At 38.1% G+C, this 27,701-nt stretch overlaps 1 long non-coding RNA gene across 1 annotated transcript in view; it reads left to right on the top strand.

Moving 5' to 3' along the window:
* The first annotated feature begins 2,322 nt into the window (after nucleotides 1-2,322).
* Nucleotides 2,323-27,701, top strand: part of LOC147311570 (uncharacterized) — a 56,785-nt gene continuing 31,406 nt past the window's right edge. The window contains exons 1-2 of the long non-coding RNA XR_015125516.1: nucleotides 2,323-2,545; nucleotides 12,888-13,010. This is a non-coding gene — a long non-coding RNA (uncharacterized LOC147311570). The remainder of the gene's footprint in view (nucleotides 2,546-12,887; nucleotides 13,011-27,701) is intronic.

The following is a 27,701-nucleotide window of genomic DNA, read 5'->3' on the forward strand; positions in this document are numbered from 1 at the left end:
GCTCTCTGGTTATTACTGTAAAGCTCTTCAGGTGCTTGGGCTTGAATTGCCACTTGATAAAGCTTACCACGAAAGGTCATCAGCTTTCAAGAAATTAGGGTTTTCGTTTTTCTTTTATTAATAATTCAAGTCAGATTAAACTTTCACACCCAGATGGATGGGCTTCCGTTTTTTCCCCCCACATTCTATCTGTCATATCATTGCATGCTGCTGAATGCATGATGCCAGCAATAAACCGCTGTGTTGTGGTTTATACCAGAGTGACATTCAGGGATCAGAGAGCATTGTCATTCTCTGTCCTATCTTGAACTCATTATACCACTTGAACGATGGCATCTGTTCGAGCACTGATGCAGTTTGACAGTTATTACAGCAAACAATCCACTTTCCTACATATATGCTATACTGGAAGAATAATATAGAAGTAAACTTTTGGAAAGAGTGCATGCAAGTGAAGTGGATAGTATCAGAATCTTCTGTATTATAGTGCTGTAGATTATTTTGATTTTAGACTTAGTGGTTTTAATGTTCCCATGCATGCATGATTTTGTGCATGAGGACACACGTATGTATAAATGTGTATATATATTGATTCATTTAACGCAGTGTAAGGATCCAACATGCCACAGGAATCAATAACATAGAAACAAGGTTATCCTGAATTTACAAATCCTGTCGTGTGCTGGGTAACATTTCAGCAACTATAGAGCACAATCAAATCACACAAAAAATTACATAGTTTAGTATGTAATGCATTTAGAACATATTTTGATGGAAAGACAACCAAAAAGAGAAGAGAGAGGAGAAGAAATGGAGAGCTACGACAACATAGCCCTTCACTATCTCATGTGGAAATCATACAAAGCATCCTGCAGGCAGCAGGTTCATTTTATAGCTTCATCTATTACCACACTGTCATTGTTAATTGTCTTCTTTTTACCTCTGCAGGATTCTCCAAATTGGTCCTATCGAATGTGACAGGAGGAAGAGCATTAAGCATCTGACAAGATGATATCTAAGTTCAATTTCCTACTCCTCACCTGATTTATACCTGCAGCAGATCATTTTCCTTTCTGTCATAAAGACCTCTATAAATCAGTGGTGCTTATGGAAGCACTACAGAACAGGGTCCCTGGATTTGTTTCCCCTGTGTTTGCTATTAGGAAGCCATTACAGCCACATTTTCCTCCTTCAAACAAAAATGATCAAATCTAATACTGGCAAGATTAGAGAGATAAAGAGAGAAAGGGCTGGCGGAGCCGTTCAACACAGTCCCCTATCTAAACAATATGCTCTAAACTCAATAAAAACAGGGCTTTTTGCTGGTGACACCATTATCCATCTGTTTGGACAAAATTGCTGTATCATGGTATAAATCTGCGATACAAGTGACATATCCTCTAAAATAAAAGGGAACATTAACTGCTCTATCTTCTAGAGGCCATGGGACTAGCTGGCTATAAGCTCAGTCAAGTGTGATGGCAGTTATACTGTGTTTTACTAGACTGCAGACAATTATACTTTGCTCCTATCCCCTAAGAAGACAAACTGCCTTGGCTTCAACTGAAATGATTTCAAATAGATTTTCCAAAATGTCTGTCGCCAGATTGCTTCCATACATTATTTCACTTAAATGGAGAGAAAAAAAGAGGGAGCAAATCCACAAATCAATCACAAAAGCCCACTTTACCAGATGGAAAGACGGCTTTCAGTGCATGTGTGTGTGTGTTTGTGTGAGTGGGTGTCTTGTGGAACCACAGAGAAGGACAGTTATAGGATGTGCAGTCCTGTCTCTGTTATGTCTCACTCATACTGAAGGATAACATAGTGTATCTGTTTCCAGTGTTGAGCTGGCAGTGCTGTGAGAGTGAAATAATGTGCCCTATAATGAACTGACCCGCCTGAACTTTTAGATTCTTAAACAATTACTTAATTGAATTACCAATCATGTGTAATCCAATAGGAAAAAAAACCCTTTAATGCAGTTATCTCACACATGACAGACAACTCACTGTTTACTGAGGAAGGTACTTGGTATCCCAATTTGTCTTTCATAGTACTAAGCTTATGCTACAGAAAATACAAAGGTTCTGTTTTTTAAGAACAATGTGTAAGAAATGTAGACTTATATATTGACAACAATACTCAATGCAAACTTAAATTGCTGCATGATCAATGTAGAGCAAGCTCAACATTCAGTTTAGCTTTATTTGTACAATTACAAGTGTCTACAGCACTTAGGAGACAAAAACGCTTAGTCTCAGCCAATAGGAAAACTGGATTTCAGCTCGGTGGCCCGTACACCCAATCAGAGCACGACTTTCGAGGTGAAAGTCAATAGTGTTAGCATTAGCAACAAGTTTTTAGCTGTTAGGGATTTATGTTATGTCAACATTACAGAATGCTGAAAGACATAGCATTTGAAAAAATTTTCTAGTCGGGAAAAAATGTAGCTCTGTTTTAAAATTCCTATCACTACTTTGCTAACAATAGCATAAGGAGCGAAATGAGCTAACCTTTGGAGCAGCTCTTCAAAGACTGACAGGTTAGTGCTTTTAAAATAAGTCTTGTATGTTGTACTCTCTGTGGGGGATTTTGTACACTTTATAGCAACTATGGTAAAAACTCTGCTTCTAAAGTCAGTGCTTAAGTCTTGGACGAATATAAAATTAGGCATTTTAAGTAATTAAAAGTTATTGCTAGAGGTATTACTATGTTTTTTGGCCATTTATATAGGAATGTGTCTCATTAATAACAATAAAGTCAATTGTTTATTTGGAGGACAAGAGCCAGGTTTTTGTGATTTTTTCTTTAAATAGTAAGTATAATTTTATAGCTTACCATCTTTAATGTGATCCATAACAATTGAAAATAATAAAAAAGGAGATATCTTTAGGGCAGAAAAATGAATTAAAAAAATGTAATTCAGCATTTAGTCTCATTGGGTAGGAGTTCATCTCCATTGCACATCTTTGCCTGGCAATATTTGCACACTATTTTGTGTAAAATCACTCCAAATTTGTCAGATTGTGAGGATTTTGTACAGCCCTCTTTGGGGCACCATTCACATTTTTTGAAAAGTCTGGGCTCTGACTGGGCCCTTGCAAAACTTTAATCTTCTTCTACTGAAGCCATTTTTTGTCATCATTGTTGTTCTGAAAAGACAAATTTATCTTCAATTTATATATAGTGTTCAGCTTTCTATCAGATGTCTTTTTGTCTCAGAGTTGACTGGTATTTGGAGCTGTTCATAATCCCCTCCACCTTGACTAAAGCTTAAGAAAAACAACCCCAAAGTTGCCATCAGCATGCTTCTCCATAGGTATGGTCTTCTTTTGGTGTTGTGCAGAGTTGTGTTGGTGCCAAATGTACCTTAAATAACCATGTTTTTGCTAAATTTTTAATAATATGATTGTTTTATTATTATTATTGTTGTTGATTATCTTCATTGGGCTTCCTGGTACATTTTGATGACTTAGATAGTCTTTTGTACCCTTCATCTGACTGCTGACTTTCAACAATGATATCCTGTCAATGATTTCTAAGCTCTTTGCAGATCATGGCTTTTGCTATGAGATTCAACTAAATAAACCTCCAGAAAGTCCTAGAACAGCTGAACTTTACTTGATTTTAGTCATTATTTTGCAACATTTGGATTATTGGGTCAGAATTTGGTAATAAACAACATGAAAGCATTGATCCATTGTGCCTCGATCATTAACTGAACATTATTTCAAATTCACAGCATACTTTTCGTTGCTGACCGCGTCCATCCATTATCACCACAGTGTACAGTGTTTCCAGCACCTTACTGAATCTTTGCCACGAAGAATTAATGCAGTGAAGGTAAAAGAGGGTCCAATCTGGTACTAAAAAAGTGTGCTAATAAAGGAGCTATGGATAGGAGCTATCCATATTTAGCAGTTTTTAATGTAGATTAACTGTATAATGGGTTCAGTAGCCTAAACATTTGGCATAAAGTTCTATATTTGCAGAGTACAGCTACTTCATTATGTCTCCTCACTATCAAATGATTGCTAAAACGTTGCATGGTATTAGTTTTTTTTGTTTGATAATTTTATCAAGCTGCACAGCACCACTGTGCACAGCAGATTAAATATAATCGAGCCTGCTAAATACATTTTTCTGTTAGTTTTATCTCTGCTTTTTAATTCACCACGAAAACAAAAAAATAGGGGTGAAATAAAGAAGACGTTTTCTGTTTTTACTGTTTTACTTGTGCACTCATTTTATGTGTTTCACTTGGTTCCCAGTTTAATTCAGTTCAGATACTTTGTCCCTTGGGTGACAGTTTGAAACAAGCTAAACTGAAAATATGAAAGCAAGATAATTCATTCACTTTCATCTATTATTTTTAAGTAGAAACAATGCCCAATGACTTAAAATTGAAGTCAAATTTAAAAGGCAAAAAGTATCCAATACTCCAAAGTTAGATTTAATAGAGTGATTGGAACATCCGCTTGAACAGCAGCAGATGTGTTCCTGTTTTATCATCTTATGAGATCATGCTTGAGCAAAGCACCCACATTTTTAAACAAACATCTGCATGAAAACTTTGTGCCTTAATTATATCTTCCAGTCTGCTCTGTTGTCGTGTGTTGAAAAACAATTAACACCCTATAAAAGGATATAAAAGGACATTGTGACACGTTAAATTTAGTTTAAATGTCACTGACTGCACGGTTGACACATTAGCAGTATGCTTACAGAAGTCTTAGGCCTGTTTTATAGTAGGGTGATGTTTGATCCAATTCTCACCCCTGTGTAAGTAATCCTCATGTACACGCCTTACAAATACTCCACCTACTTTTTAATGTTCTCTGCTTGTACAGAGGTCCTATGTGTGATGCACTAAGACAAAGTGTTTAATATTTTATTGATATCATAATTCGTGCTCTGCTAAAATTATTTAAAAATTAAGTACAAATGTATGACCAGACTAACTATAGCATAATGTTTAGTTACTACATAATGACCTGTGTAAAAATATCTAAATTACAAATGTGTACACTGTTATCATACACAAGGAAGATCTTATCTGCCTTTAAAACTATGAAAATTATGGTTAGAGAGTATTATTGAATTCATGTGATGGTGTCAAATTTATAAATGTCTCCATTGCTAAAGTCTATTTAAGTGGCATCCATTGTTGTGTTTATATTTTGATGTCATGTTTTGTAGTTCTATGTGCAGGCATGAACATTATCTTGTAGCATCTTTTAACCTGCAAGGATGCAGTGCTGCATATTAAAGGTGCTGCAGTTCAGCATTAGCCATGAACATTCATTACATTTACTCTGAATAGCTTAAACAGCCATGCATGACTTAATCCATCTCTGTTTTTTGCAGGTAGGAGTTGTGTGAGATAAATATATGTAAAAAAAACAAACCTGCCACAAATGTGCAAAAATTTGTGCTGAATTGAAACAACAGATAAATTAAAGAGCTGCATCGGTGATTTCCATTTTCTAAATGACAGAATTACAGCCTCTCATGGTTCTTTATCATCATTTTGACAGTCTGTGCCTTTTTCATAATGTCTATATTTTATTGTAATGTCTGGAGGAAGATGCACAATCATCTTTCATTTTAACCAATCTTATGTTTGACCTGTGGTTATTCCAAATATACTACAGCTGAAATGAGCCTTGAAAAGGATTAGTTCAGGACAACATGATTACAGTGATGCGAGGATGTAATTCTGTGTATAAATTAGGCAAAATTGCAGTGATGGAAAAAAAATGTCCAGTGTTATGTTTGAGGCAGTGAGAAATATAATAATAGTCATTAATGGTATCAACAGAAGAGTCATTAATATGTAATAACTACACAGCAAAATCTCCAGTGTTAAATTAACACTGGAGAGTGTCTATATGGGTCCACACCTCTGAGTGTTAAATACAACACTGTTGAGTGTTAAATTAACACTTTTGACAGTGTTATATGTTTAAAAGTAACCTAGTCAGTTTTGAAGATTAACAATGGCTAACACTGAGCAGTGCTGATTTTCTAACACTGGAAAATAACTCAAAATGTTAGAAATATTAGAAAATCAGCACTGTTGTATTTAACACTCAGAGGTGTGGACCCATATAGACACTCTCCAGTGTTAATTTAACACTGGAGATTTTGCTGTGTACCAGTACACAGGGTTTATTATATGCACATAATTCACCTCAAAAGAGAGACTTGCATTTGCTTGAACAAGTTAAACCGTGTACTGCAATTATTTATATATTTCTGTCTGAAGTGAGTGTGGTCATTTGGCACTAGGTGATCCACTTTGTAAAACCCTCTTGAAGGAGGTCAAGCTAATGGAATCAGTGCTGAATCTTTTCTCACGACCCATAGTATTCCACAAACATGCTTTTATGTAATCATGTTTCTCTTTTCAAAAGCGGTTGTGTCTTCTTTTTCTTGTGAATGTTATCTCCTCAACTGTGACCTTTCTTTAAAACAGTCATAAAAACTTCAAAACCTTTTGAGCAAATAACAGCTGATTAGCTATCAGTTTATGACAAAGGGGGAATATTAATTTTCATTGTTATGAGCTAATATTAATAGTAAATACATACAATAGAAACAGTATTATGTATATTATCTCTATCTGCTCTGTCATTCTTATTGTTATGGATGTTTTTAAATTTGTACACTTCATAGACTGGTTGGTATTTCAATTTAGATTTGGTCTGGTAATCACAAAATGCAGTTAGTTCTTGGTAAAATTTACCCAAAAATAATTGTGTAAAAAAAGAAAGAAGAAGAGAATACTAATATTTCAAACATGATGAAAAGTAATAAGAGGCAAAGATAAGAGATTAAAAAAATTGACAAAATATTTAGTCAATATTTGAATGCCTAGCCCAATTGTGCATTGTCTTTTGAAAGGTTGGATGCACAAGTGCAGAAATGATTTGTAACACCCCTGCCCCCCCAAACTGCTTTTTGTTTTGGTTTTTAATGTTATTTTTAGAAAAAAAAATGTAAAAAACAGTATTTGGATATGTTAGCAGCACAGTGGTCAGCACTATAGCCTCTAGCAAGAAGATCTTGGGTTTGAATCCACCATCTGGCCAAGGCCCTTCAGTGTGGCGTTTGCATGTTCTCCCCGTGTCTGTGTGGGTTCTCTCTGGGTACTCCAGCATCCCACACGGTCCAGAAACATGCAGTTAGTGTGATCAGGTTAATTGGTGACTCTAAACAGCCAGTAGGTGTGAATGCAAATGGTTCTCTGTCTCGCTGTGTTAGCCCTTTGACAGATGGGATAGCCCCCCAAAAAACCCTAAAAAACCACACACAGCAAAGCAACCCTAGAGGTTATTTATGGAAAGAAGGGGAATGTTCTTCAATGGCCAATCTGAGCACGATTTTGTTTTTTTGTTTTTTTACTGAATACAAAACTGAAGAAAGATCCACAAAAATCCACAAAAAGTAAAGGCCTAGCAAAGGGCCCCCAACAAGAAGATTTCATGGGTTCCCAACGTCAGGCAGCCACTGATGGCAAAAGATTTACATCAGTGTTTAAATTTAATCTTTATTATTTTGTCCATTTACTTTTGACTCTGTGAAACAAAAATCTTCTGTATTTTCTTAACAGTTAAAGCAAATGGAAGCCAAAACCATCTATGAGGATGATAGAAGGGAGGCAACAAAATTTTAATGTCACTTTTTTTATTAGATTACCAATTGTATGACAGCCTGAGACAACATTCATGACTGTAAGTATCTCAATAAGGGATAGAAAAAAAAATCAGTGCATCTTCTTTGTGGACATTAGCCTGTTGGCACTGCTGTGCTGTGACTGTGCACCAGATAGTCCTTTACAGGGACATTCCCTGTTGCCAACTATAATTAATTACTTTACAGTCTTTGAGGCCATAATGCTCATCAGTTATTAATTAGAAATTCATTTCACTGAATAAATAATGCTCATGATTGATGATGAAACTTGTAATTAGGTTCTTGGAGTAATGCACTAGGGAGAAAGCCTTTACACTTGAATCCAGGCTATTAAATACTGCTCATTTAAGGGACCGCAATACCTCTTGTCATAAACCTGCAGCTACTATGGCAGCATCTGGATTCAGGGAGCAGGAACATTAGTTTTAATTCACATAGGTTATGTTACACTACCTGCATCAACACCAACTAATGATCTTTCATGCTACTAAGTCCTTTTGTTGTACAATACTAAACGAATAGTTCCCAAGCATCACGTTAGAGTAACAATAACCTGCTGTCTAGTGTGAATACTATGTTAAAAAAGTCGTGTGAGTCCTTCCATCATGTAGTCTACAGTCTTTTTAAATGACGAGAGAGAACTGTGAAAACTCAGCTCGTCTATGGCTCACTATTGATTCCACACAAAAGACCCAACCATTGTTGATAGCCTTTTTGATATATTTTCTTGCAGCCACCAACCCCTTTGTGGAAAATAAACCAGTCAATATACACCTATTAGGATTTCTTGATCTGAGCCTATAAAGCGTTTCTCCTGCTCGTTGTGTCATAATAGCACAGAGACCAAAAGCTATGACTTTTGGAGGACAAACCATCAACACTTTAATGGCCTGCAGTAATATTCAAGTTTTGGGCCAATTAACCCTGCTGACCAGCAGAACAGAGAAAGGTGCACCATGTGCCCCTCAACTACAGGAAAAAAAAGGAAAGAAAACAGCTGATGGCGTAGCCTCATCAAGCAAAAATACTGTAATTGGTGCTTTTCACCTGTCATTGGGGTGGGAGTGAGAAATGGTAACCTACCCTTCTCCCCCCTTTTGTTAACCAGTATCTGCTCTATTAGCAGTTTATAATGGAGATCAAGAAGTAGTCAGTGGAGAATGAAGACAACTGTCTGCACCCATTCCTAATTGGCTTTATGTTCTGTTTCTGATAAATAACTCACACCGACTATAGAGTCCCGTGGATTTTGTTGCCCTAATAGGGCTCGGTAACTGGATTTACTAACAGATAGTGGGTCAAAAAGGACATAGAGAGCAAAAATGTTAATTAATATCAATAATGGCCAATTATTATTTTGACAGAAGGATCCAAGCTAGCTGTGTGCTCTAATGACTCTGAGCTAACTTGAAGGGAAACACTGGTGAATTAGCATAACTGTGTATGCACACTCCATGGAGGTGCCCAGCAAACATCTGTTATGTTAGAAATTCAAATAGAATTCCTATTAGTAACCCTGGCTGTGGTTGCATAATCAGTCATTCTTCTCTGGCCATTTTGGAGGCGCTAACAATGCCCCTGTGACTGGTGGAACTCCTCCCTCTGGGCTTTCCAATCAAATTTGGCCCCATGTGGACCGGGTCCTAACAACAGACGAGGCAGCGTGGACTTGTGTGGGGAGCTTTGTGCTCTGACAGGAGCTCAATCCACCCATGACACATGACCCAAGAAAGGAAAACTGTTATTTATTGGAATATAGCAGATTCAAGTTAAGGAATTAATGTTAGCTTTTTGACCTCCTGGGATATATCTGCATATTTTCCTATACACTGTGTTTTTACTCACACACATATTATATTTGCATGAATTTTACTGTTAGAAGGATGAATTCTGCTTTAATATTGAATAAACAGGCAGTAAGTTGCTAAGGTGGAATTTATTAAATGATACTGAGAGCAGCTTCTCTGGGATATTGAAAATTTAATATATTCTGCTAAGGAATTGATTTTCTATCTGAAGCAAATAATTAATTCCCATAAGGAGGAGTACGTTATCTCTATCTTATGGGAATTAAACTGCATATTACTGTAATATATGGATGGTAGCGGGAATTTTGTGCTTATAGTTTAAGCCTGTCTTTGTATTCAATAGCAGCTGTTATGAGAATTATGGAATCAAAACCAATAAAGATCAAAGATCGAAGCTTAATATTGGAATTAAATGACAACCAACAAAGAAGAAATACAGTAATCATATGGATTTTATTGTTTTCTCTTGTAAGTCTGCTACAGTGAAAATAAATAGCAATCTGTTAAAATCAGTTTCAATGTACTGCTTTACAATGAAATCACTTTCTGTGTTATTTATTTATTTTTACTTATATTTTTATGCATTTGTTATGCATGGAATTTTAAAATTTTGTAGAAACTCCCATAAACTTCAGTTTAAAAAATAGATAATGTACTGACAGAAAATTATGTATAATGCTATGTTATACTCTAGTTGAAAGAGTGGACTATTCAGTACAACATTTATCGCTTTAATATATCAGTTATTCAGTTACCTTCTTCTTCAACCAATCCATATTCAAAAATCAAAAGCACCATGATTAGTTCAATCTATTGATTTTAGTATACCTATTGTACTTCTTAGTTTGAAATAGCTTTTCATTCATATGCTCCTGTTGTGTTGGACATTCACTATGAGCCTGCATTATCCTACGCTTTATCTTTGTCACCCGTTGTGGTTGCTGGATGTGTAAGGGAAAAGGTTGTAATTACTTACGCTTAAGGGTGTAAATTCTTTATATGTCAGGGACATTTTTATCCAACCTTAAATTACCAGCCTCCTTGACAAGATTTGGAACCCTGTTTTGTGCCAGGGTTAATGTCACTGCATTAATGTTTAAAGTAATATTACCCGTCGCTAACTGCAAAATAGTGTGACTGCTGTCATCATCTACAACTCGGTGTGACCTTCTCCTGTATAATCTGAGCATGTAATTCCCTCCAGTGTAATGTCATGTTGGATCAGAGGAGGTACCAGTGTCCTGATCTGAGCAGCACACAGCAGGAGGTGTGGAGAGTCAAATGGACAACCAGAGGTTCCCCTTAAGGGCAAAACTGATGTTGTCTGCATATTCTCCCTTCACTGCGGTGGCCTTTGTGGGGTGAGTTCATAGATCTAAAAATAACTGGGATCAGTTATTGCTTGTGTGCTAAATGAAAGTGCATAATCTGATTTTTTTAAAATTTTTTTTATTTGAGTAGTTACTTGAAATTACTCCAAAGAGGGGGTTTACATATTTTTTGTTTCAATTTCTGAACATTTAAGTTCAATGATTTTTTTATTTGCTTAGCTGTAGTTTTTTTTTCATATTTGAATTAATATCTGACTCCTAAATGAATGTCTGTTTGTTGCTAAAAACAACATATGTTTGGTGCACAGTGCTGCATCCAACAGATTTGGGTACAGTATACATGACTGGGTGACTCCATGGTTGTATATATGAAATAGCTTCAGCTTTACGCTCCTCTCCATTCCACGGCCTCGGGTGTATAAATTTACTTGATGGTTTTCGTTTCTCTTTCTTAATTCATTGCAGTCGGATTCCTCTTTGATGCAGTTCTGTTGTCCCCCAAACAATTGAAGTGGAGACAATGGAGGCATAATGATAGATCCGTGTACCCACCATCTGTAAGAGCAGCTGCTCCCTTGCATCTGTACAATATGCTGGAGCGGGGAGCCTCAGTAATCTGCATAATAAGGAGAGGGCTTATCTCAGTCTAGTTAATAATCACAAGCAATCGATGCACTTCATTCCCTCACTCTTGACTGATGAAAAAAAGCTGCAAAGTTTTGGTATGTTTGCTGTATCCTCAAGATAGGCAGGGGTCACGGAGTAATGCCAAGCTGTTGATTTTGCCTGCAGCTAGAGATTTAGTCTGCACTCACTTTCATCTTTTCATGAATACCATAATTACAGCAGGACATTCTGAGTTATCATACTGCATCTTCCCTCCTCAGTCCCTTATAGGGTTTGTAGCATTTGTAGCAATGCTGGAGCCCACATCAGATTTGGGTGTATGATTGTAAGTCTGCGATAAACACATAGCTTGTGAAGTGTTGATGAGAGTCATTCTGCAACAGCAGTACTCTTAAAGCAGAAGATTGTCCTTGTAAAACACTAAAAATTCATTTGGAAATTTCACCTGTCTGAAATGGCTTCTTAGATATTACTACCTCTGTGCATGTTGCCACAGACACAACTACAGCAAGTGATATTCCACAGGGCATAAAATCTCAGCTCAAGGATATGTTCGTATCTTGAATTCAGAACAGATAAACAACCTTTGTATACTGAATCTCCTCTATTTTCACCTTTTCTAACTTATCAACTCTGTGCAGATCACCACAAATATGGCTGTGAATTCTTAAATTTTATTGGAATAAGTGCTTCAAAAACAGCACTATATAAACTACAGGAAATAAAAACAATTCTTATAGTTCCTATTATTCAGCTGGAGGATTTGAAAGTCAATTTTGGCTTGTTGACACTCAAAGAGTGAACAATCTATCCATTGAGCAGGCTTTTCCCCATATATGACATTGGAAAAGTCTCCATGAAATTTAATAAATACCCCCTATTCATTACTCTTGGTAATGGCTCCTAAGCAGGCACCAAATTGATTGGCCAGAAAATATGCAATAGTATCGATCAACAAAGTCTCCCCTTGGTATTCTCTTTTTAAATATGCTCAAATGTGCTCATTAAATTAAGTCTTTTTAATACTCTGCAGTGTGAATAAAATTGAATACACAAAATATGAATATGCTTTAAATCATTCATGGTTGTTTAAAATAATAGTGGAAAAGGTGGCGATTGAGAGAGGAATACTACATACAAAAGGACAAAAAATAAGGAAAAAACATTGTTTTAAGTTTGTAGGCAAATGTGTTACCAGAGCACTTTCCTTGTGCCATAGCATTGATGCTACAAGTCGTTTGAGCTTTGCTTGTGGGAAGAAACATGAATAGTCCAACTGTTATTCCATTATGTGGTGAGGTGCAATGCCTAACACGCTGGTCCTCTACAGGTGATCAGTTGGACAGAGATCACAACAGCCCCAAAATTTTATTCTCATTGTTCTTAAATCATTTGGTAACCCCCTATGTCCTGTGTATAGGAGCATTGTCATCTTGGATGATACCACTCCAATCAAGATAGAAATCATTCATCCCAGGATAAAGACGATCCATGAAAACAACTTTCTATTGATTTGCAGTGCCTCTTTTCTCAACAAGGGAGGGTGAGTGTCATTCCAGCAAAATGCTCCCCATTGCACTTCAAATTGTTAAGAGTATATATAAGATGCATAAAAAAATTGCCTCCTCCCATGGTTCCTCGATCCTCCTAATTAAGCATGCATGATGTTTCTCTCCCAGCTGCTAGACTGCTGAAATGCACTAGGCAGGTGTATTAAGCCCCCCCAGTGAGGCTCGAGAATGAAACTGGTATATGTAGAAGTGCAGGTGTGACATGTTAGGAGGAGTCCAGGTGCTTATTGAGTTATCAGAGGCAGCCGCTGCACGTTTGATTTATCATCTGGGGCTTGGCAATGCCATGTCTGAGCTTCAATAAATCAGATAACGAAATAAAATGTTCTGAAAATTACCTTCCGGGGCGCCGCAATCGTGATAACTTACATCTAGCACAGAGTTGGATATAGTGTAGCACCTACTGACAGTGCTTATTGAACCTGTATATTGACTCCATACACTAAATCATGAATGCAAAGGTTTTAGCCAGACTGAAGATTCACCTTGAATTCACCCTTTAAGTGTTAGGATTTGTCACTGATTTGTGGTTTCTTTTTTGTTTGTTACAGCAAAGCTACACTGGGATACAGGTGTCATTAAAAATACATTAAGACGATTAGATTATGTTTGAACATCTCGTAAACTTGCCCTCAGGACCTCGTAATACAATGTTTACTCTTTGACATGAATGCCATGCTTACCTCTGCATTCTTGAAAGCTTTAAACTCAGAATGAGCCAGCCAGTCTCCATGAGCACATAAAAGGTACCCAGATTTATGGGGAGGTTTTTATCCTAGACTCAGGCACCATCTGATAAACCACCACTCTTTGCTTGAGGCTAAATAATACTCTTTGAGGTCCTGATTTACAATGCTGTGAAGGATCCATTTGTGGTTCAGCTCTGAGGCATGCAACTCTTTGATTGGTCATCCGTAAGCTCAAAATTTGGCCTCAGATCTGCAGCTCACGAGCTTGAGGATTCCTAAATGGACAAATGCATAAATGATGGTAGGTTTTTATTCAGAGTTAATAGATGAAGAGAAATGAACTTTCCAGAGATGTAAAAGGCTCTTAGATTTAACAAAATCCTCCTCAACTCCCTCTGATTGAGGCTAAGACTGTGGCAGCATGCAACCAATCTATTCGGAGCTTTTTAAAAGCAAACTCATTGGGGTATTGGTCTAGTACATAGACTCCTAAGAGATCTGATTAAAGGGAAATCCCTCAATGTTTTACCCTCACCTTCTCCATAATAAATCAGTTGCACATTGCAAATGCCTAAATTCATCTTACTGTGCCTGGCTTGACATTAGGAAGAAAGTCTCCAGTATCAGTGCTCAGAAATACTAATCGTAATTTAGCCAACATTTTTCCATAACTCGAATTGTAGATTTTACGTTGACAAAAAAAAAGGCACTTTATGTTGGGCCATTGTGACCTTCGAGACCTTAACAGGCACTGATACTTTGATACTTTACATCATCTGCAGAGTAAAAAAACATTTCCTCAACATTTTTTTCATTAGATAGTAATCAACATGCAAACATTGCCACATAACGCATAGAAGAACAGACACAAGATTGTGTGTTGACAAGTACTTGTGCATTACAGACTTCTGTAGTTTAGAAACTGTGAATTAATTCAGAGTGAATTAATTTAATTTGAAAAATCTATAATAATAATATCACAAATCATTTAAATAATTACATTTACTTAAAAAGAAGACACAATATTAGGTAACAACTTTTGCTTTTACATTTTAATTAAATAAACAGTTTAACTGCAAATGAAGTTTTGTCTAAACAAATTTCACAGAGGCCCAACCTGTTACTCTCTTAGCCTGAACAGGCCCTAACAAAGCAGCAGCAACCTTGACTGGTTTTACAAAAATGAAAACGCTGTCACTGTAGTTCGAACAAATCAAATTTAACTCGTGTTTTTTTTTTTCTTTATTTGATGCTTAGGGGGTTGTGAGAGGGTCATGACATTGTTTGGTGATATTTTGACACATTAATTGGACTAAGGGCTTTTCGTCACAGCTGTTGGGAAATTAAGAGGAGATTGAAAGCCCCTGATGTCTTGTAATTACTGTTTCATGTTGTGTAGCCACACTTACCAGAAGCCGTGCTTTCTGATGAATGGGCAGTAAAAGCAACAATAGAGTGTCTATAATGCAAAGGATTTGATCTGGAAATGAGTGCTTTTTGTATCAAAAATTAAGGTCAAGAAAAAAGAAGAAATTTAGTTTGTGTCACGTAAAAATGAATGCAAAGTTATATTTTTATGCTCCGAATAAGCAGCGGTAATGTCAGTAAAATTACGTGGTTAAATCTGGCGTGACCACAATCAAGTATTAGCACAATTAACTACACAATTTTGGCAGTGTAATTGCATGCTTGGCAAAGGAAATGTTCCGCCCAGCGTATTTCAGGCCATGCTGCACAGAGAAGGAGCGGCATTCAAAACAAACCGCTGTCCTTGATATCAGCTGGTTAATCCTCTGCTTTTAGTGGCTTTATTGGTTCATTCAAGAGAGTCTGTTGACATTCCCCCTGCCCTGTTAAAAGGCGACTGCATCTCAAGTGAAATCTGGAGTGTTCTTTACACAGGCGGGGAGCCCCATGTGGCTCCTGCCTCCCAGTGGGCCCGTGATTTTCCTGCTTTAAGTGTCTACTGTCAACACTAATTTGTCCCACTCCTCCTCCGCCCCCCTCCAGAGAGGGACGCTCTCCTAAAGTTTTAATAAAAGATCAGCTATAACTCCCTGTTTTCTGGGCGTGAGACAAGAGCTTTAAAAGCCACAGAGGCAATAAGATGCCAGGTAATGATTACAAGGCTTGAACAGAAGCAGTTACCAATACCACATACTGTTTTACACAGCACACTGCAAGTGTGTGGTACAGCTTAAGGCTGTCTCCTTTACAGGGTTCATCTACAAATCAGTGATGGAGGCTCAGCGTTATATTATCGGACTTGTAGTTTTTTTTGTTTGTTTGTTTTTAAGGACTACACTGTAATTAAATGACATTGATAAAAAACTTAAACATGGTTTAAAATGCTTAGCGTTGGGTGTGTAGTGGGATGTCTTCCAAACAAAAAATCTTAATCTCAGTGGCATGCCACTTAAATAATTTTTTCCACTTACAATGATCTCAGAAACCAATTCTCCTGTGATGTTTATGTAAGAACTTTGTTAAAAAAAAATTTCCCTTCATTTACTCTGCGTGACTGCACGTGTTTCTCAACACTGTTTACGGCCTAATACAGACTGAAAACGTGTTGTAGCCCAGTAAATCCCTTTGTGCGTTTTCATTTATCCATTTTTCCTCAGGATTAATAAGAGCAACATGATTGCAAATAATAGTTTCTGACATGTTTTTCTTGAATACCATTTCAGGGCCTGATAAAATAAATTGCTCCATTTCATTTATCTGTCTTTGAAGTCTAAAGGAAAATCAATGAAAGAAGTAATTTCTCTCCTGCCATTTAACCAAATTCCCATCTACCTGAATGATAGGTCCCAGGGAAAGCAGTCAGGAGACTTTCTTTTCAATTATCCCTGACTTGTTTACAGAGTGTTTTGTTCACTGGCCTAGATGTGAACATACAAATCTCATATGGGTTTTGCTGTTATTGAGGAAGCTTAATACAATTCCACTTCGAAGGTAGGCAAGAACCATGTAGGAAATTGCTCAATATCTCAGTCGAAGCCCAATTTTCACCGCATTGTTTTGTCGCACGGTGTATTGTAGTGTTATGGTAATGTAATATGCATAATTCATACACCTAGGGCCCCCCTCCTCATTTTTGATTCTGCTGTCCTGCCTGTTCATCTGAAGCTGAATTAATGCTACATTGTCCATTAGGTGGCCATAACACAGGGCAATACTGTCACACGTTGTGGTTAAACTGAAATTCCCTTGAGGCGAACGGTATTTGTTATTTATTTAATTTTTATATACAGTCTACACAGGAATTGTTTTGCAAAACACAGCTTTTCTCATTTTGGGTCAAGACTGATACGTTTTATTCCTGGGTTGAGACAATAATTCTGCGTAGTAATTGAAAATGTTTTTCTTAGCATCCCGAGTCCCGAGAATTTTGCTTTTCTGTGTGTTATCTTTTAGCTTCTACTATTCTCAGGTGAATCAGTGGCTGTGAGAGCACAAAGAGAAAGTGTTAGATGTGGCATGTTATCCTCTCCAGGGTTCACTTAGAGAGCCCCAGACTACTGCAGTTTTGACCTTCATAAGGCACTGTCTCCCTGCTGGGAACACACACACATACACCAAGCACATCCACTCCACAGCCGGCACTCATTGGGTCATGATGGGGCTAAGCAGCCCCATTAAAGCATGCTCATCTAGGCTGGGATCACGTGCACAAAGCGTAGAGATGGACTCTGGCCAAGAGGTCTTGGTCCTATAGTAGATAGTTCCACAGCACAAGTGTGCCGCACGTAAAGTTGCAGGAAGAAGTTGCGTAGCCATAAGAAACTGCAAATTAATATTATTTTTTCTATTCTGTATCTGTGTCAACTTTTCCTCAGGATACCACTCTTGTGATGTTTCAAGCTGTGCTCAGAGTATTATAAATCCATTTTTTGGACATGCTGTGGTCAGTTTAATGATCATTATGTGGCTCAGATGGAAAAACAAGGGAATAAGGTGAATCAATGATCGATTTTACTGCGTGACTTGATTCATGGCTACTGCTGTGATAAATGGCCATTGTATCGAGCTTGAGGGTAACTGTTTTGAGATAATATTTGTATGTCGTGAAAGAGACCTCATAGGATAATACTTTTGCCTTTGCTTTCAGTGTTTCATTAATTGATTAGTCTCAACGGCTCATAGCATCCTATGATGCACTCTGCTGCTCAGGAGAAGATACTATGTTAGCTAATAACTGTAGATTATGCAGCAGTACTGCATAAAGGTAGCTATAAATCATTTTAGATATTTATTATGGAACTGTTGCTGCAGATGTGATGTGCCCACCAAAATCTTTCCACATCCAAGCTTTAAATCCCCAAACTCCATATCACCCCGTGTTTTTCCCCTGTTTTATTTAATTAGTCAAATGAGATACAGAATTGCCTTCCTCACTGTGGTAGCTGTGTAGCTTCTGCGCCAGCTCTGTAAAAACACGGGCATGTACAATATCAAGCAGGGGATCTGTCTTTGATTCTGGCTGATGGGAGGGCGAGCTTCACCTAAAGGTACTGAAGCAAAGAAATAATGGTATACTACACTGCTTGTGAAGAGCAATAGGAGAACGAAGGGGGGTTCACATTAAAAGTGTCTCTCTAGGTAGCTGACATGACGCGACTAGTCAGACGTAAATAATGACAGACGGAAACTATCATGAGGTCTGTGAAGCATCCGCGTGCTGCCATCATTTTCTGTCTAACCTTGCATTGCCAGCAGCTCACCAGCTCTGGAAATCATTTAAAAGGCAGACTAACGATGCTGCCAGACCTAACACCAGTCACAAGGATTTGCATCAGTTCAGATCAGCTAAATAGATTTCTAGTTTAGCCATAGGTGATTTTTTTTTCTTACCACCTAGTGACTTTTGCGTTGATTTACCATCATATAATTTACAATAATTCATGTAAAGTGTGGTTTTTAAGTCTTATAATTTTAAAGGGTTTTAAAAGAAAGATGCGGCTAGTGTGGCTTTTACTGTTATATGAATGTTTACCAAACTACTGCTGATGAGGAAAATTGGATTCATTTTTCTTTTTAAGTGGATATGTCACTTTTCTAGTGAGGCTAAAATGATGATGCAAGGGGACTAAAAGTTAATATCAATTCACTGAATGACGTGGTGCTTCCATGGGCTGGCTTTTTAATTAGATTTAGCTCATATGACATGCAGTACCTGTAAATCAAATTTAGATCTGATAACATGAAGGTTCAATTGAGAAAGATGACCTAATTCTAAAATGTTTATTTTTCTGCTGCATTGGAAGAGACAAGGCGAGTGAAAGGCTTTTCTGTGGAAAATAGCTTTCCTATGCTGCTCTCTGTCTGTAATACCTTTATAGTGTTTTTATATTCCTGATTAGGTCATCTATTTGTAGCTTCAGCCAGTAAGCACATGGCCATATTTCATGCAAAGAGTATGTGTGAGATATGTTGCATTTAAATGATATAAAAAATAATTTGAATATCAGTGTACACTCTCATTTATTGTTCCAGTTAACTGGTTCCTTACTGTGGGACAATAACAATGCAAAACAGGAGACCATTCTGCTATATAATTAAAATCATCTTTGGGGACATGTTTTTGCTCTGCAGATTTGAAACTTAAAAATTGGCACAGTGTTGTATTTGCATAATACACAATGAGTCCCACTCAACAAATTTATTAGTCTAGATCCTCAAAAAGCCATGGCAAAGCAACTTTCATTCTATAATTGGCATCTTGTGGTTTGCTTTCCTGAGGAGAAAGTGAATTGTATATGCTTTTATAATAAATAGCATATTTAAGCACCCAGGAAATCACTGCAAGACATCCATCCTACACGGTTTCATTTATTCTAGTGTGTTTAATTAAAGCTGGGAAACTATAAGCAATGTGTCTGAACGGTGTCTAATGTCTAAGACTGGTTATTAGATATTAAATTGATGCATAATTCAGGCAATTAAGAAAGTAATCACACAAAGTAATGTAATGGAAGTTAATTATTACTGCATAAGCAAACAGTTCATCAATGCTAGTTAACGCTGCGACTGCATCCCTAATATGCTCACCAAGCACGGAAATTCCTCTCCCTCAATGTTTTGATGTGCTGATTAAACATTGTGGAGGCAGATTATTTGAGACAGGAAGTGGGTCTCTCACCTCTGCTTTTCTTGAGTGGCAGGATTTATTGTTCTATCTATCTATCTATCTATCTATCTATCTATCTATCTATCTATCTATCTATCTATCTATCTATCTATCTATCTATCTATCTATCTATCTATCTATCTATCTATCTATCTATCTATCTATCTATCTATCTATCTATCTATCTATCTATCTATCTATCTATCTATCTATCTATCTATCTATCTATCTATCTATCTATCTATCTATCTATGCTGCATGCATGTTGCCTTATGTGTGTACAGGACAGCTCAGTGACAACACAGCCCTTTCCTCTGTGGGTTCAAAGATCCAAAATCACGTAAAACTAACAATTGGCCAGCCAGACGTGCTCGCTTTCTCTCTCTCTTTTGAAGACATCCGATAAAACAAGACCTTCCAGCCTCGGGTTGTTTTCCTGAGTAAACATGCGTGTCACTGTTGACCTTTCCCGGGGTCAGGCTGCTTTTATATTGGCTGACATGTTTCCAACTTAATAGAACTGTTTAGCGCAGATCCCTTGGGCCCCTATATTTATTAAGCTGCAATGAGTTGCATCTGTCTGGTTGAATCAAGAGGACCAATCAACCGAGGTCAGACACATAGTAACAGAGAAATATAGACATGTAGCTACACACTGATGCATGCTTTTTATGGACACACACATGTATGCAAGCACGCACGCACGCACGCATACACATGTAAACGTGTAGACAGATGCACGTTCGCATGTGTGCGTGTGGACAGTTATTAACAGCTTTTTTTATGCACTTACACAACTATTGTGTTAATTTTAGTCTCCCTTTATTTTTTTATTACTTTATGTGTAGCACTGTGTATATGTAGTAGTATATCATGAGGGATTGCAGCATGGGGTCCATTGTAACTCTCTTTTGTCTTGTTTTGTAAGCAGTTTCTGAGGTGTATTGATTTATCTTTGTTCAGCCATTGTACAACATCCCATAATGCCGGTCATTTTCTTAGACTGATTTTAAGCCCCTGTCTGGTAATCAGGGATAATTGTCAATTATCACAAGGAACCATCAGATCAATTACTGCGAAATCAATGCAGCCACTTGGCTTGTACTGCCTCTTGTCTTCCAGCAGAACTACCACCTGGAATCGTAAAGAAGCCTGTAAATCTAAACATGCATATAAAACAACTAAAAAAGTTTCTAGCATTGTTTTGTGATGCTGGAGCATCAGTGGCAGGTAGTGTTTTACAGTCATGTCTCTGAAATGGGGAGGCACCAGATGCACTTCTCACTGCTGTTGTTTTATCGCATCTAATGGAGACAAAACTATTGTTACCTCTTAAACTGAAGGCTGTGTATTATATCTTTTCCTTTTTATGAGCAAGCCTGAGAGAGCCTCTATCGCTGGTGGATGAGATGACTTTTGTGATGAAAGTTAATGTTGGGGAGTCCTGATGTCCTTATTTTCCTCTCAGAGGCAAGATTCCACTTTCACCTCATGAAGGAAAGACGCTATCCGCTAAATGGCTTCCTCCGTGTAGGGAAACAAATGTGCTGCCGTAATGGAATAGCCCGGTCAGCAGCCTAATGTATTATCTCCTCCTCAACATATTTATTTACACTCAACTACTCCACAAATTGTCTTGTCATCTTAATGGGTGAGGATTAATCTGTTGCCATGCTGGCTTAGGTGAATGAAAGAGATTGACTTTTTTCAAACTTTGTGGGCTTATAGGGCAAGTTAACACTTTAATGGCCAGGTTTTGACATGCTATACAGTGTGTTTAGTTCCCTTTTGTTGTTTCTGTTTGATCCACACACAAGCATCCCTCATACACTTCATAGTAAATAGCCTGGTGTATGTTAAACTACAATTAGCACAGAATAACAAATGGAAGACTTGCAGTATATAGACTTAATGCTTTTTTCATTGTAACCATAAAGTGTGTTGTTCAAGGACAAACCTTATGATTCACCAGTGAGGAAGGACAGGCTTTATAAAGACAAATGGTAAGGTCATCATTAAATCTATTGCAGTATCTGTAAGGTTTATTACAGAGCATATTGTGTCTACATATTAGATATTGAATCCTTGTTTAAGACGGGGGCCCAAATCATGCTGTCCATTTCGATACATGTCAATTGTACAATAATCATTTTCAGTGAATTTAACAGAGATTGTCATTTACCAAGTGTCCAAACTGCTCATATTTCATCCCCACCTGAAAGAGGCTGCCATTGAGTATAATCACATACACACCTACTGCATCAGACCAAGAGAAAACAGAGTGTGCACTTTGTGCACAGCTATTTATATCAATAAGTCCCGTGCTGAGAGGCACAAAATGAGCGTTTAAGCTCCAGGGCCCAGAGAGCTCAGTAGCAGGTGGGCAGGCTGCTTTGAGGTGCCTGGGCGGAGGGGGTATTCACTCCTTTACAGGTGTTGCCCATCTCTCTGTGAGTCCACGGTTCTGGGAAGGTTTAGGTTTGGGGAGGGAGTGGGACAGCTGGAGCAGGAGGCGTTGGGGAGATAGAGAAAGAGCCTCTTCACACTGTCGGGGCCTCCGCAGGTCAGTGCCTCTACCCAAAGGGACGGCAGAGCGAAACGCCATCAATTCACAAACAAAGGAGCCACTTCACCCGCCACAAAGGAAACATATGTGATAGAGCTGACTCCCGAGCCGCAGCTCACTTTAACATGTCAGCCTCTCCTAATTAGCTTTGTTAACTCCCTCTGCTGTCTGCCCAACTGAGGCCTCTCCCAGTCACATGTGGGCTTTGTGTTTACAAGGGCAAATGCTCGGGCTCACCCCTGAAACAAACATTTTTCTTTTAGCTTGATATATTGGATTGTATAATCATTCCTAAAATGAGAATTATCTTGCAGACGACCCCCTAAACAACTACTCTATTATATATGGATTCTATTGATGCAGTATTGATATATTGATTTCTTCAGGGCAAACAAGCAAAACCTTATAGTCCTTTTAATGTTTTACTACAGTGCTTTCCTTCATTGTGTGTGTGAGTGTGCATGTGTTTGTGTGTGTGAGACGAGATACTTTAGATGAAAACAGCTGCCCCTCAATCTTTATCGGGATGTTTTGGAGTCATTACAGGCCAGTCTTCAGACTGTGGTCTGCCATGCGTTACATGTTGCAGTCCACACTGAGCCTCATGTGACCCCTGCTGCTTACCCACTGGCAGTGCAATTTAACCAGGCTGATGACATGCAGCATGACATCCCTTAGAGAAGCGTCCCACTCGCAGCCGTAGTGGGGGTGCGAGTGAATCTTAGGAACCCTTGCTGACCTCTCTGGAACACAAATAAAAATGGTCTTTGATTTAAGGGGAATATTGTTTGGTTCATGTAATTTTTCACACTGAAGCCATGCATAGCAGATATCCCCTTTTAAAAAAATGCTTGTACAGACAGAATGAAACTGCATCCTTCCTTTCACTAAGTTGAGGAAGTTTCAGCTTAATGAAATGAAGGGGGCATCCTGTATACATACAGCAGATCGTGCTGTGAATGAATCTTATTATCATAAGTCAACCTCAGTTTGAATTCAGCCATAACTAGATGTCTCGGGCCTGAACACTAGGTGGGTCTGACAACTGACACGGCTGAAATATTTATAGCTTTCGTGATGTTTACAATTTGCTCCACTCTGTTTACCTCCAAACAGTGGTGGTAGATTTCTTTTGGTATAAAAAAGGACACCGCAAGCCTAGATGTTTGGACTTGAATTGAATCCTTGCTTAATAATTACTAAAATGACAATTCCTTAATTACAAATGGATATTACTGGATTATATGAACATAGCTTTCATGTTTGTTGCAGTACATTAAGAGGATTCCTCTGGACTTGTGAAACTCAGTCTCTGGCTCTGCTGGCTGCTACATAGTCCAGCACTTGAGAAGCACCCGGCCCAGAGCTGTGTGACTGCTGCTGACTGAGTGTCATGATCCCAAGATCTCTGCTTTCTCTTTGACAGGAAGGTTTGAAATTCTTGGGTTAAAAGTTCTCTGAGATTATATCTCAGAAGGCTTTTGTGATGATGGTTCATGACAGGTATTGCTTTCAAGTGGGTGAAGGAATACTACTGAATGTCTTTACTGCAGAGAACTTCAAAGAACTACATCAGTTGAATATATTATTAGTAAACAATACATGTTATTCAGTTTCTCTTTTACTTTTTATTTTATTTTAAAGCATGATTGGACTGGTGTATTGATTAAAATTGAAGTTTACATTTGCTTAAACCCATTTCCTGACTTCACTCAGTAAAATCAGTGTTTACATAAATTTCAGGTCTTCTGAGAAGTGTTTTTCTTCTCAGCAATAAAGATTATTGTGCTCCTAAGAGATGAGCCACTAAGTAAATTATTTCTCCATGGATCCAAAAATAATAGGCATTACTGTGACCTAATGCACTGCAACTGCATTTGTCTCACACTGCTTATATTATTTATCACTCAGGTATGTATTCATTAATATGCATGCTTATATATAGTAATGTTCTATATCACGATTGCAGAAGCTGAGGGTCTTGCTAGAGAAATGTAATTAAATACATTTATTTTACAGATTATTTGGAGGTTTTTTTAAACTGTGCTTTTCTGCAGTCAAATCCATTTTATAAAGAGTAAAAATAAGAATATTTACCAAGCAAATGTGTATCGAAATATGGCATTATTCTCTGATAGGTGAAGCATACTTACTTTGACATGCCTCAGCAACCCAATGTATTCTACACACTCACTGCCAGCCATGACAGCAGGCTGCTTTTTGTTCTTTTTCTCCTTTTTCCTGAACACTTAGAATAAAAATCAGAAGTACTGTTGTGGAGGAATACCAAGGTAACAGTCTGGAGATGTCTGGCCAAAAGGGATTTGTCCCTCTCGGTACAAGGCAGGGGATGGTGTGCCCTACTATTTTGCATTTCTGAATTGCTTAGCTGCCCAAGCATGCTTTATGTGGGCCGGGCTCCTGAAGTGTGTCATAGCATCCTATGACCGCTGTATGGGAGGCTTGCTGTTGGACTTTACCCAACAAATATGGATTATGTTAAAGCGGGCTGTGAATTGACGAGGATATGCTAATATGTCCCAGATGGGTATGTGAGAAGCGGACGGCGGGGACATGCAGACAGTATATAGCAGAGGCAGTGTTTGGCAGGTCCATCATTCCGTCATTAAAGGCCACATTATTACTTACAACAAGGCTTGCATGACAATTGCTGGAATAAATGCAGTCCCTCTGAGAGCACCCTGTTGTGCCCTTCAATTCCTCTTTGCGTTTCTTTTTTTTTTTTTTTCTTTTTTTTTTTCCTGTTGTTTTCTTCATCCTTGCAAATCTCCTCTCAGCTGCTGATGCTGTGGATCCCGGTGCTGTGTAAGGGGGTTTGTGCTTACCTTGTTCAAACATCAATAAGACAGGCTATTACTAGCTGAGGCCATTCATTAATATAATGAGATGGTTTTTGCTTTAATTGATAACCGATTTGTGTTGATGAGGCATTATGCACTTGTGGATACAATATTTTTGTGTATTTTTTCAAGTTGAACCGAAGCACCTGCATATTTGTTTTAGAGAGGCAGCACTCCTTTGGAGCCATTATTCTGTTGTACCACTGGGCTACCAATGAGCTGTCCCCTCTGCATTATTATTGAACTAAGGTATTAGGTTTTCAGCTGCACAAGCAGAAAGATAATGGTGGCTTATGTGTAAGTACGCTTTTGGGACAGTCTTTGTGCTTTTGATATAAGCAACCACCTAAATGACAAGATTAAAGAAAGCAGTTAAATGATAAAAAAAATAATAATAATAACGCTGTAGTTTACTGCTGAGATTTTCACAGGATTCATTGTAAAATTTTTCACTGAACAGGAGACAGAGGTTTAACTTAACAGTTTAACAGTTTGACTTTCTAATAAGCCTAAGTTACAGTGACAATTTTCAGCATCCACACAGAGATTAAATGTTTAACTTTATCTACTTTTTATAATTTAGTAATTAGTAAGTAAAAATACCAAAAATATCATGTCTTCCAGCTTCTCAAATGTAAAGAGTTTTTTAGTAAACCAACGCACTGACACAAAAGATGTGATGACTTTGCATCAAACGCAGTTGAAATTTATCAAATTTTATAGACTGAAAGCTGAACAGAAAACATTTGTTAGTTGTCTTCTTATTTCTCTAAAATGTTTTTTTTTTTCATGCACTTTTTGACAAAACACACACAGATTTAATCTTTTATTAATCGACAGTATTTTTTTGTGCACCACAAGCCTGTGTAAAGATGTACTTTGGTGGGGAGCAAATGACTGCAGACAGCACATCCAAGCACATCAAGGATTATCATCACAAAAATTACAGAATTAAAGATGTCAAGACTGGCTTTGAACCTCCCTCTGGAGACATAGCTGGGTGGGTAGAGAATGAGGGGCTGGTTAGGGGGTGTTGACATTTGTTATACACTTCTACATGTTGTATTTGCTGGGGGCATTGTTAGCACACACCGCCTCCAGCATAGGATTTAGGCAGGCCCCCAGCAGATGCAGACTGCCCTGCACACACACACACACACACACAGACACGGTCTCTACCACCACCTCACCCCTGGAAGATGAAGAATAGATGCCCTGGGGCAATTCAGCTAGTGTGGATCAGTTCAGATGAGGCACATTAAGTGGCTAGTGATAAATTTGGCATGACAATTGCAAACACCATCGCTTTTGTCTGTAATTAATTCCAGTGGTGCCTGAGGCCTTCCCTGTGTTACTACTGGTGTGGGCCAGCAGTGCTTTCCTAACGAGGGCACATTACAGCCAGGATTATAGCCCAGATAAAGGTGCTCTTAGAGGGAGGTTAGTGAGATGTATTTCTGTGTTGTTAAGTTAAGCGAAGATCTGGAAGTAATTTTTTGAATGCCTTGTGCAGGAACAGAAACAGTAGCACGAAGCTGGAATCAAACAGCAGTGATCGTTAGCTGTTCACTTACTTTCAACTTCATGCACTCTTAAAAGCAACCTATGCATAATAATAAAAGGTAAACCAATATGATAATTTAAACCCTTCCTAAATCCAGTCTGAGTCTAATAAGGAATGATTTGCAGCGCAGTAAGTTTCACAATACTGGTTTAGAATTTTTAGTACAGGCATCTTACTTAAAGGCTGAAATGATGAATAGGCACAGAGCAGTGGAAATTATGACTCCACAGATTGCACCTTTAATATTTGGTCCAATGGGTCCCACAACTCAGTTATTTTCATTCAGTGGTAATGTGGATGCATTAATTAACGGCTTGTACTTCTGAGTAGTTTTATTACAGCTAATGTCCCTCATTAAGTGAAATATAGTTACTGAAGGACATAAAAGAATCCCTCAGCAGCACCATTAATCTTGATTTCACTTGTGAGAGCACTTGGATATCTTCTGTAACTTGCTCTGCAACGTGGTATCTCTTGTCGTGGCTCAGGCAGTCTCGTGTGTTTACCATCTCCTCTGTTGCCTCCAGCAGAGGGGAAGCTGAACACACCACCAATCTGTGTCATTACTCTGTCATTGCATCAAATCACATGATTAGCTTCATGGGGCAGTGGAGGAGGCCCGGTTGGAGCGGCTGGCCGTTACAGTCCCTGGGTAATGGTCCGGTGGCACTGTGATGGAGGGTTGTGTGCTGTCCCCCATGCAGGGCCAAGGATGCACCATCATTCAGACTGCTGGAGATGGCCTCAGGGTGAATCGTCTTCTTTACTGCTCAGTCCTTTCACTTATGTTATGACTGTAGCAGTGCAGTTTCCTTCTAAAAAATACTGTTTTGGGGTAACAGTTCTTTTC

The sequence above is a fragment of the Aulonocara sp. 'chitande type north' Nkhata Bay genome, linkage group LG16 (genome assembly GCF_057382095.1).
Source record: "Aulonocara sp. 'chitande type north' Nkhata Bay isolate Kocher_YH1m ecotype deep benthic linkage group LG16, A_spYH_male_GT1.1, whole genome shotgun sequence".
NCBI lineage: Eukaryota > Metazoa > Chordata > Actinopteri > Cichliformes > Cichlidae > Aulonocara > Aulonocara sp. 'chitande type north' Nkhata Bay.